This window comes from Lampetra fluviatilis, chromosome 35 (assembly GCF_964198595.1).
Source record: "Lampetra fluviatilis chromosome 35, kcLamFluv1.1, whole genome shotgun sequence".
NCBI classification, from domain to species: Eukaryota; Metazoa; Chordata; class Hyperoartia; order Petromyzontiformes; family Petromyzontidae; genus Lampetra; species Lampetra fluviatilis.
The window spans coordinates 1158415-1170791 of record NC_136309.1 but is presented as its reverse complement, the minus strand read 5'-3'; the positions used below and the strand labels follow the sequence as shown (position 1 = coordinate 1170791).

Here is a 12377-nt window from a genome sequence, read left to right as displayed (position 1 = left end):
AGTCCTCAGCCCAAAGCAAACTTCTTATATTTTGTCTTAAGAGCCGCTTTGCACGATTTGAAAAGCCTCAAAACATATAGAATAGGGCAAGACAATGTATTCATCCCACACACAGCCATCAGAAGCAGTACCTGCTCAACTGGCCTGATGTGATTACATTCCCCCTCCACTTGTGGTATTTGGCACACACCGGCATCATTTCCCGTGCACTTTTGGGCATGCATCAAATGCTAAATGTGCCCTTTACCGGCGCTTTATCACAAAACGCCTCCATCTCATTACAAATTTAAAATAGAGCATTAAAAAAAACATACTACAACACGCAGCTTGCACGGTCACACAATATCAGGATATTTTGTGGATATGTCGTCGTCTGCAGCGCTTTATTTGTAACATAAAGAAGGGCTCTCATAGAGATTTCATACATTTAAAAAAATTCTACGATGTTGTAAAAGTTGTACACTCAAATTTGACGAAGGTAACGGCAGCAAATTAAGCTTTGTCATGTGTATTTGTCTTAACCCTTAAACGTTTGGGCATGTTGGTAGAATATTCATGACGCAACCCAGTTCATGTTTTCCCCCTAGCTTCCTCCTAAACGTGTGCCAGTCCTATCATGTTTTTTTCTTGTTAAAAATCCTTAGACTTGTTTTTCACTCGGCAGCCTTTTAAGTGTTAAGTCACATTGTACATCTAGAAATGCAATGCAGTACGCGTGCGTGCGCGCACACTAGAATAACCGCATTAGCTACAGATTTCAGATCCCAGCAGCAATGTCCATCGCGCCATGGCACGTTTGCTCACATTTACCCAGGAATTGCCAATGAATCGTACAGAAGGACAGACTGCATTTGCCAAAGTGCCTATGCAGGTGTTCCGTGTAATGACAATATACAAAGCCGTTTGTACATTGTCCAATTTGTGCTTTTTTCTCGGCAGGTCACTTAAGTGGTCAAAACATTGCACTGTGATTGTTAAATGCTGTAATTTTATAACGCTGTAATTGTACATTGAATACTGGAGAGGTATGCCTCGGAGCACAAAATGGACATTTAAAAAAAACCAATTATTTTCAAATAAAAATCCCACACGCATGCGCGCAGGAGAATGCCATATTTATAGAAAGGTCGATAAAAAACACACAACCGCACACTTCAGCTTAAACTCGCCCCCTGCCTTCATATTATGGCATTCCACTAGGTCTCACTGAAGGCAATAACACACAAGTTGCCATAGCAATAACGGCTCCAAAGTCGCATGCCGCTCATCGTCCCGATGCTGCGTGGATACCACGTAAGGCAATCATTTCATTTACAGCCCTTTGTCAATCCACTGCTGAATGAAATCTGCTCCACGCTCATGTTGATCACTGAGGTTGTTTGACAATACTTCACCATGCTGGCAAGTATGGGTTGGTGAAGCAAGGGAGAAAGGCCAGAACCGGTTTACTCACTGCTAGTCTAGTAGTAGGTTTTTACCCTTTCAACTGGTACAAAAACTGACACCTTTATACAAGGCATCATGTTGGAATAACCACAACACAAGCAGTCAAAATGCAAACAACAAGAAACAACCTTGATAATGATATGCACTGTCCTTGAAGTTGATTGGTCCACACCCGAGACGGCTTTTCTTAGAGCCTAGTCTCCATTGGTGTTGGACCAGATGACGCCAAAAAGCATACAACTCAAAGACAGCGCACTGTCAGAGTATTGAGAGCTCGGGGTAAGCATTTACACTATGAGACCTCCTTTACCAGTGGCAAAATATAGTAATAGGTTTTTACCCTTTCAACTGGTACAAAAACTGACACCTTTATACAAGGCATCACCTGCTAGTCCTTGGGCCAGAGTAGAAATCGGTACCACTTAAGGTCTTAAACTTTAGTACCAAATTTATGCACATGGCTAATGAGAATTACTTGACAAACTAATTTCAAATGGTTATCACATCATTCGCTGTCATTGGCCACATCTAGAAATTAAAACCACAAATGTTATGCGACCTTGGGGGTGGTACTGACAAGTGAAACATCGGGTCTAGGCTCATGGACTTTAACAGCCGTAGTCAGGAATCAAACTCTGGTCGCTGGATTTGTGGCGCAGTGCACATATCACTGCACCACCAGGTAATAGCACAATAAAAAAAATCGGCAGCTCATAAAAACATGCCTCATGCAGACAAATGAAGGATTTTTTTTATGAGACGTTCAGCAAACAGTAGGAACAAAGCAATACCTTGTGTCTCTGTAAGGCTCTGACTGAATTTACAGGTTCTAAGCATTAATGACAGTACTGTAGGTTTCCTACCATGCTAAATAACATTAATCTTAGTCGTGGGTGGTGTACTATTGTGAATATGCTTAGGATGCGACTGCTGGCCATTAAATACACAAACACCATTTTTGTGATCCCCCAATTATTGAAGCTGTCTGGAAATCGTAAAAATAGTAAGCTTGTTTGACACGGCCATGCTCAAGATTTTGATGTCGGAGACACAATATGCCCATTTAATCTAGGTTGCCACATTTCACTTGCCGAGAAGGAATACAATTTCATAGCTGAATACAAATCTCGTATGTCCACAGTACATATTATTTTTAAAATCACGAGTTTTTTTTTTATATAGCTCAGGCATGCTTATCCAAGCCCATTTTGCACACCCACTGGACATAGGGTATACACTATGGTTAAGCTTTTAATGATTGCACATACTTATTAATGTAGGCTGCCATCAGGCAGTGTTGTATCTGTGGACAGCATTACATTGAGAGCAATCTGAACTAACTTAAATACATGCGACAGTCAATTTTAGCACAAGTATTTTCCGTCTGTTTTTCCAACCTCATCCAAGTTTTGCCCTATATTTAGCAGTGGAAAGAAAATTATTGCAATCAGTGGAAACGTGTAAAATCTATTACGTAAATGCATGTAATATTACTGAAATGCCAGGAATCGTTCAATTGGCATGAAGTGCAATGGACAGGCAACAATGGGTGGCCTCATTAACCACGGTCTATGGTAGTTCAATGTGTTTCAGTTGTTAAGTACTGTACATCAATTTCAGATTCCGAGTAGGCGTATTACAGGATTGTCATGTGTTATGCATATAAAGCAGGGCACTCTTATGCAAAAGCAATAAACAGCCATGGTCTCTCCATCGCTAAATGAAGGCATGCGCCAAAGTCATTGCCATCAATAATGGTCCTGTGAAGATATCCATCTCACTCATGTGTACCGCATCGCTCCATCTCCATGGTGGTCACTCTCAAGCACGTTTTCACCTCTGGCTACCGTTCTTTCACCAGTTTTGTGGCTCGGCCATCATCCTTCCTCAATTTGCTATGCGCCAAGTTCACCTTCTCAAGTCAATACAATGGCTCTGATCTGCATTGGTTCACGGATCCACACACTTCTCTCGCAGTGTGATTCCGAGCATGCAATCTGCCACGCTGCTTTATGCTTTTGTTCAATTTTCTTTGTCAATGTCAATGTTCCTTATTCATACATCAAAGTGGAAAAATGCACCGACTGAAAACGTTCTGCTTCTTCGATACCGACCGGTAAGGTGCTTTATACACTAAGTTCAGCTTTCCAAAAATCACTCCATGCACCTCCATTTTTGCCCCTTTCATACTTTTTATCCCAATCCACATAATTTTCACACCTCCAATTAGCACGCTGCTAAGGAAGTTCAACACACAAACATTAAAAAACTTCCCCGGGGCATGCAAATTTCCGCATTTTTTGTTGTTTCTCCAAGCATTACAAATCATGTTTCAGTGGCCATCCAATATCTGGACATAAAAAAATTGGTGACAAAAGTATGCAAATTAAAGCGTTTTTCTTTGTTTAAAGCATGTTTTCTCTTCAATCTTTGAAAATGTGCCCCCCCAATAACCTTTCCCGAATGTGGCACCAGCTTTATTATTTCCCAAAACCCCATTGTATTTTATGCTTCTTATTTACTCACTAAATAAGCAGGTTTCCCAAGAGCAATGGGCACCACCTCTGTTTTGCTTCAAGTGTTATCTCTGATGAAAATAAGGGGCGGACAAAACACTGGCTCACTCGGCAAAAATTTCCGAGTCGCCGGCTTCATCTCTTTTGTAAAATTGTCGCCACATCGGCGTGATGCTGCAATGGGTCGAAAACGTTTTTATTATCGATACATCTCAAAAGGGCACTTTTGCAGTAATGGCAAACAATGTCCCTTTTGTGAATCCCAACACGTGGTTACAGGGCATTGTTCTACTGATGATTGTGTCAATGGTAATATGCCCTCAAGACAAGTTGTGTCCAATCCATTGGATCTATAAAAAGCAACACATCGTTTTGTGGTGCACCATCATCATCGGCGGCATTACTGCTACGTGTCTATCACGCACTTTTCTTTACATCAGATCTACAATGGTATAAATACAATTGTTTATGCAACACAGCATCACATGAAATGCATGCATTTTCTGAAAATTGCACCAATAAGAACACCAGTCTGCATAGCAATGAGATCTGAAGGAAGTGTTTCTTATTGCTCGTTACATATCCCTAATGGTCTCAGGTAGAAGTACAGAACAATTCTCCTTGTGTCAGAACTAGCGAAAGTATATCCCCTGCTCTTTTGAAGACCGCATACAGAGCTTGTAAGCATTTATTTTTTCAATTGAAATTATTTACACACGGTAGGTACAATATATTGCATATAACCAGTTTACTGGGACATTATTCTTATCTTTAAAGAGATCCCTACCTATTTCAAAATACCACATCTATACCCAATGGTAAATCCTTTCGTGTTATGGCATCATTTATACTCAAAGATGTATGTCATATTGTACCTATAATTTTCAAAATTAGATGTATGAAGGGCACTTGAGCCAGGAAAGCTTGAAGATCAAAACGTCACTCGTAGGGCCCGATTGCCATCATGGTGGAAACTCTTTTCTACCTGCTATTGGGTAAAAAGGCTGCAAATATTTCTAAAAAAAGGTCACGGCTTTCAGGCGAGCCAATTGAGGCTTGGAACACCATAACCCAACTGAGACTCGGCTTTTGTATTTCATGGAACTCCAGAAAACACATCCCATCAAAATGATAATTGTTTACTCTAATCCTTAGTATCTGCATGTTGTTTGGACACAAGCCAAATGTGAAATAGTTTTGGTCAAGGCATGTGATCTGTCAAGAATTTGACCAGAAATTTCTCACTTTTGCTTTGTAAAGTGAAATATTTGTCCAAAATGGGATTGACACAGAGTCCTTGTTTCTATCAAATTTCTCCGTCATTAATTACCAAATCACTCAGAAAGTGAAGAATGTAATCAGATTTTAGAAACTAAGCGGGGGTTGTTGCATGGCTCATACACTTGATGGGAGACTGCTGGGGAACACCAGAAATTGTACGCTTGCTCTGCAAAGTGGCCAGAAAATGGCCGTACTTGTTTCCTCTCACAAACCAAACGTTTACAAATTAGCGGACCAAACATTGGAATGCAGGACCTTCCGTATAAAGGGTTTTGAGAAATTGTGAGGGTTTCCTGGGCATATAAATGTCTTTCTTACTATTATACGAGCACTATGCCAATATTGTGATATAGGTGCCGGCAATATTGGAGGATTCAAGACATTCATTAATTGAAGAACATTTTATATTAGGTTGCCGTTTGGATGAGCAACGACATGCCACGATTCGCAGTTCTTTCTTCAATGGCTCCACCACTTCAAGAATCAGTGCCTTGGATTTACAATGGGATAAGCATCAAGAGGAGGTAATATCTGAACTGTTTGGAGGTCACAGGAAGAATAGGTTAAATCAGGGGATTTAAAACAAAAATGTGATATTGCCATTAGCACACACAGCACTTATGCGAATTCGGTTCACTCAAAGCAGGGATGCGGCACTGTTGTAAGAACGGGGTTTTGCGAGCACTGCTGGCCTAGAAGGTTATTTCCGGTAGAAGAGTACAGTTACATGCGATGGATTTTTTTTTTACAAGCAGCCGGGGAAGAAGTACGTAAAAAAAGCCTTGAGGCAAGTCTGGGTAGAGCTGACCGAGCCCAATCTTCTCCCCAATACTTTCACCTTTGTCGTATTGCAGTAATGCAGCTAAAATAAGCACAGGCTTAAAAAAAAAATGTTTTACACATGAACGTTAAAACTGATGTTGGTGTTTCTAAAGCCATGGTAATCTTTTACATTTTAATGATGAATTTCCCCATGGTAATGAAAATCCAAGATGCCAACTTCACATTCTAATTATGCCATTTATTTACTCAGGAAATATATAGTCGAGTTATTTTCCAGAGGGTCTTATACATTGCGATGTTTGGTCATTGCTAGGGATGTGATTATGCATCGCGTCACCATTTAATATTGACTTTTAAGCCTTGCAATACAAGGATTGAATGTCAAAAGAATCAATAATTATTTGACTTATGCAAATTCTGCTGATGTAACATTTATGCTCGCAGAGTAAACTGTACAAAGGTACAGACAAACGTGAGAAAATACGAATGATGCAGGAAAAGAGACCAAAAAAATACCGATTCTGGCACAATCACTAGTCTGAATTCAACAAATCACTGGGAAGGCGAATCTTTTACCCCCCTAAGCAACACCAGTAATGAGTGTATAGGCAGGTGGGAGGAAACTACATAGCATACGGAGAAAACCCCACGTGTACACGAGAGAATGGGTGACACTGGCCACTGCCGTGTCCTGGATACCCCCACTGCCCCACACCTATAAAACCTGTCAATCCCTGGTGGGGTCACCCTTACGAGTACTATCCAGGCTTCAATATCCCATTGTCTAGACGGGAAATTCAGATGTTTTTCTTCACCACTTCTCAACGGCACAGTATTTTATTTCACAAAAACCTTCCCATTATCCACGTTGACCGTGAATGTTATGCTATAATTTTATATAACCACATGTTTAGATTGACCATAAATTTGTTTTAACAAGTCAGCGATTTAGAAACCACAATAAAACTACTTTTACATTTAAAAGAAAAAGTTTTAAAAGAGGAAGCGAATATATTACCAACAGATGAGTTACAAGCATAGAGACATTTCCAAGAGAGGCCTGGAATGCAGTAAGGTTTATTTTTACTGCAAACAAAAGAATCGCTCAGTAGGAGCAATAACGACCATCAACTGAGCTGGTCACAAATGTGGCTTAATTAGTCCACATAACACTGTGAATGAAACATTCAGACAGGAGATGTAAACACAGCACAAACGTGTATTGACTGACCTCATGTAGTGGTAAGAATCCACATGAGTGGTCAGCAAGGTCCCAAAGTGCACTTCAAGGGTCATACACTGTAATGAAAAAGAAACATCAGCTTGCACAGTGTCTTGTGGTCATTACAAAGTCCATGTCTCCCTGCTACAACAAGCAAGAATAGTACTTATCTCCATTGGTGACCGAGACAGTGTTTTAGAAATTAGACGCTCGTTTGGCGGGAGAATTACCGCTGTCAATTTCCCACAGAGCAGTTCTCGTTTTACTGAACATCGATGGATGATGAGCTAAACCGATAACCCCTCACTGGTCACTATTTGAACTCACAGCTTTTCTGTTTGGGAATCAGGAAATCTGACAAGGGAGTCACAAGCAGCCTGAATTCAGTAACAGGATGCAGTCCAAATCGAAGCTCAATTAAGATACGAATCCATCAGAAGCAGGAATGTTGAACAAGCATTGTTTAATCGATTATTTTATTTTAACGTCTTCTTACTTTACACGCAATTGGTGATACTTTGCAGTTGATACTGTACTCCAAAATAAAATGTACAGTACTGAGTTAGGCAAAGGTATGTGAAATATTCATGTCGGCACCAGCCATTCTACTGTTGTTACTGCAACTACAACCACGTGCATCTTGAAATCAATGTGCGCGACGTTGTACAATGGTGAATATGTGAAGGTACTGTACGCAAAATAAATAATGCCCATCACGGTTACGTTGACGTGGCTGCACTACAGCACAAATGTGCGGTGCCGACACACATTTAGCAAGTGCATTCTTGCGGGCTCCCTGTGAGGAATGCAAATGTAACCAGACCCTCCTGACAGCTCCATTTAAACCCCCTTTAATGTGTAGGTGGGGTAGTAGAGTGGTGGCACAGTGATGAGTGCACTGCACCATGAACCCAGAAACCTACTAAGTTGATTCGCCACCTCGGCAACATCAACCGAGAGTGATATTTGAAGCGGTCCATGCGCCCTGCCACCCTCCTTCACCAAACCACTCCAAACCAGTTTGGAGGACATTTCAACAAACCCCCCCCCGCCCGCCATAATCGACAGGCGTGGGGAGAATTTCATTCACCTGGTACGCTAATAAACTAAGCCATAATGAAACCAATTCACAGAGAACCTGCCTGCACATCCTCTCGCATGAGTTGGTAGCAATGCAGCTGCATTTTATAACTGCAAAACGATCGTGATGATAATGCCTTGCAATAGTGCCTTACATTCTTGACTTGGCGATGACAATTCACAAGGTGTTTTCAACCATTGGCTTGTCTGCCGAGTGCACCCATGAGCTTCAGCACTTTTACACAGGTATAAAAGTTACACATCCATGCCACTGCGAGCATAAACACAGCACAGTAGACGTACTAGCTTTATAGAACTGGCTGGCTATTGTTGCCTGCTGCTGTAACATTAAACCCAATTACGCCACTTTCCAGTCGAGGCCAATGCCAAGAGTCACAAACACTGTAACCTACAGATTTCGTGTCACAGTCTCCCCTAAACCTATTTTTTTCACACCCTTTCGTGTTTTATATTTTGTTGTCTTTGTGATTCCCCTCCCCCCCACCCCCTTCTTCCTCGCAAGAATTTCCTTCCTCAAGATAGTCTTTTATCTGGTTAAAAAGGGATTTGATGGATGTATTTGCGCATATTACTTAACGTGGCCTAAAATGTTCACTCATGCCGCGAAGGGGTTCATTTAATCACAGCACAGCACGTATTGTTGTGCAATCGCGTTCTTAATGGCCTGTATACAGTACACAAGGCCCTTTTAGCTTTCACGTTATGAAGTGGACACTCGTGTCGAGCCAAAGATGACAACATCAATTCCAAGTTCCTCCGAAACGTTACATTTACAAATTGTTTAGGGGGACAATTGCCTCTGACTAAAATCACCCGGGATGGGTTCTATCCCCCGTAAGACTTCAGAAAGCTTATCAGGTTTTGAGCCTGGATAATGGGCGTCCAGCCAGCACAAATAAACAGGTTTTGTAGGCGCTGCAGGCAGCAGAGGGCAGTGGTGAAAATTCCATTGTTATGTACTCAGCCCCCCCCCCGCTCTCATCCAGCGGTGGATTGACAAGCCGGGGTAGTTGTACGTGCAAGACAATTGTGCAAACAAATTGCCGCCTTTAAAAAAACACTCGTCCCTCTAAATATAAATACACCGAAGCTATAATTTAAAAAAATGTCACGCTTGTCAAATCGGACTTTCACATTTTAAAAAGGGTACATTCTCTCTTTTTTACGTTATTTTCTCATTTCCACTTTCACACATGCCCGTGAAGTAATAATCTGGTCGCGTGATATATGAGAGCTGGCGTTATACCAGGGCTTTGATCCTTTTTTCAATGTATCTGTTTACACGATACAATGCATTGACATGTATGTGTTTTTATGAGAAACATGCATTTCTCACGGGTTGATATTATGAATGTACGTTTTTTTCTTCCAAATCGGCACCGAAATATGTTGTACATAACATACTTTGAATTTGAGATCTCCCCTGCAAAATGTATATGTCGGTGTGTATGGGATCCCACCGACGTTTAGAGCGTTGCGGTGGCCAGATGTTTACTACCTCGCCTGGTACGCAGGAGGTCGTGAGTTCGATCCAGACCCTGCTGTATATTTGGATTTTGCATGTTCTCTCCGTGGTCGCGTGCATTTTTCTCCGTGCCCTCCGGTTTATCCCTCCACAATTAGAATCAACATCACCACGCGTTCAGAGCATTTGGCTGATATAAATGTCCACGTGATAAGCCACTTTGTTAAGCTATCATTTGTGACCAGGTTGCTTATGAAAAAAAGCTTTCTCAGTGGGCCTTACCGGCTAAGATACATGTTTTAATAGTTCACGTACTGAAAATATAAACCACGACAGTATACAACCCAGACTATACAGCCTTAAAGTTACACGTTGTTTTGTGGACAGTAGTAAAACTAGACGTGGGTCAAGAGTAAGGTTAAATGTGTCATGGTCTTGGATTTAAATGACAGCAAGATGAATCTCTTTGGTCAAAATAAGTGTGCGTGATGCCAGCAAGATAATTACCGATATAAAAGTTAAATGTGGTGAACAGAGAGGTGAAGTATTTCGCAACAATAAGGATTCCATATACAGCTATCCACTTTTCAGGCCATCAGTAAAACTGAGTACAGTAACAATAAATGATTGGTCTTACATGTGCTTACTGTTGTAACGTTGTGTGACGCTGCGAGTCAGCGGTGGAGATCCAAAAAACATTGCAATGTGTGGTTACATCAACCCCGGTAATGGTGAAATACACCCGCAATGTCTCACGACGGTCAAAGTTAACACTATTACGGAGATAAGTCGTTTGAATGCTGGTGTGCAAGGGGGCCGAGATCCACCACCCCCTTCTCTCTCGTCTGTGGTAAAATCTGGGCCTTTCCATGAGGATGTGACTCATCACCACCGGTGGTGGGTTGGTGGTGGTGACCTCAGCCTCTTGCGTGCAACGCACTTGCCCATCCGCCACGGTTCCAAGCGACACGGCCACAACCGATTCCCATTAAACCACTTGCGAGGGTGACAACAGAGGAAACAACAACAAAAACATCCACCGCTAATTAAACGCAGACGCGGAGAAGAAAAAAAAAGAACGCGCAGCGTAGTAATCGAGAGCGAGCGAGGCCTGTGACGCACCGCAGCTCTCTGCAGCGAGCGACACGCAAAGTCGACAAATCGACCACGCCAGCAACAGTCGCAGTAACCACATCCAAGCGTGACCACATCCAAGCGAAGGCATCCACACAGTAGTGTGTTTAATATAACAAGGGGAGTAATTGGGAGAGTTCTATTGCGAGCAACGCGAGTCGCCACGCTTGACGAGCACACCCGCTATTATACTAAACATTAGATATTAGCCAGCGCCGAGGCGGGGTGCCCCACACACACGCGGGGCGACGGGCAGACGAGGCCTGCGACTCGCTGCAGATAGCCACGCTTCACACGCAACCATTTCACAGCAACCTCGCACGAAGGCACCCACACACACCGATGATAGCGAGTGTGTAGATAGCGGATAGAAGAACAGAGTGTGTGAATGGAGGAGTGTGGAGGGAGAGAGAGAGCAGAGCGGGGTTGGGTGCGTGGGGTCACGTACGCGACTGCCGGAGCGCGACTCGGCCCGTAGCAGGCCCCGGACATCACCGCCTCCTCCTCCTTCTCCACCTCGCCTCTCAAATCCCTTGCTCGCCAACAAACCTACTCCTCCCCGCCACGACTATGAACCATCACTCGTTCGTATTGGTCCACGCAGATTCAACAGCCGTATCGCTTTCTCGATCGCGCCTCGCGGACGCCGCATGAGCCGCAGCGCCAGGTAACAGCCGCGCGGCTCCCAACACAACTACTGCCACTACTACGACTAATAATATTTTAAAATAAACGACCGCCTTGCTGCATTCGCGCTATGGCGAACGTCGCCGCGTCACGCGAGGTAACCGCATCGGTAACGTCTGCTATGATTAATGTATCCTGTGCTGGTGGTGGTGGTTGATGTTGTTGTTGGTGGTGATGTTGGTGGAGGAGCGCGCTGCTGTTTATTGACGCCGAGGGCGGCGCGCGCAACAAAGAGCGCGAGGGGGGGGGAGCGCGGGCGGGGGGGGAGACAACCGGAAGGGGCGGGGCTAAGAATGCGGGGGGGGGGGAGCGCGGGAAGGGGGGGGGACAACCGGAAGGGGCGGGGCTAAAACGCGGGGGGGGAGCGCGGGCGGCGAGACAACCGGAAGGGGCGGGGACTAACAACGCGGGAGGGGGGCGAGAAAGACGACCGGAAGGGGTGTGAGCGAAGAGCTCGGGCGGGGGGGGGACAGCGATGCGAACAGAGTAGGCGGGGCTTAATGACACGTGAGAGGGGCGGGAGCGTGGGTGGGCCGGAAGAGGCGGAGTTCAGAGCTTGGGGGCGGAGCGAGGCGACCGGTGGGGGCTAGAAGCGCGATGGGGGCGGGGAGGAAGCGGCAGCCGAAAAAGGCGGGAGAGCGGCTGAGCGCGCCACAGCCGGAACAGCAGCGGCGGCTACCATTACACGAGTGTCGACGATTTTTTTGCTTCAAGATCACTTTTATTGTGCATCAGCGATGCA

At 43.9% G+C, this 12377-nt stretch overlaps 1 protein-coding gene across 2 annotated transcripts in view; it reads right to left on the bottom strand.

Annotated features, from left to right (window-relative positions):
- Positions 1–11887, bottom strand: part of LOC144944467 (uncharacterized) — a 28523-nt gene extending 16636 nt beyond the window's left edge. Inside the window, exons 1-2 of one of the 2 annotated variants that reach the window (XM_078872629.1) lie at positions 11397–11886; positions 7258–7325 (exon numbers count right to left, since the gene is read on the bottom strand). The gene's annotated coding sequence lies outside the window, so the exon portion shown is untranslated. Of the gene's footprint in view, positions 1–7257; positions 7326–11396 lie in introns of both variants that reach the window. The other variant, XM_078872630.1, reaches the window with a different exon arrangement.
- Positions 11888–12377: the final 490 nt, after the last annotated feature.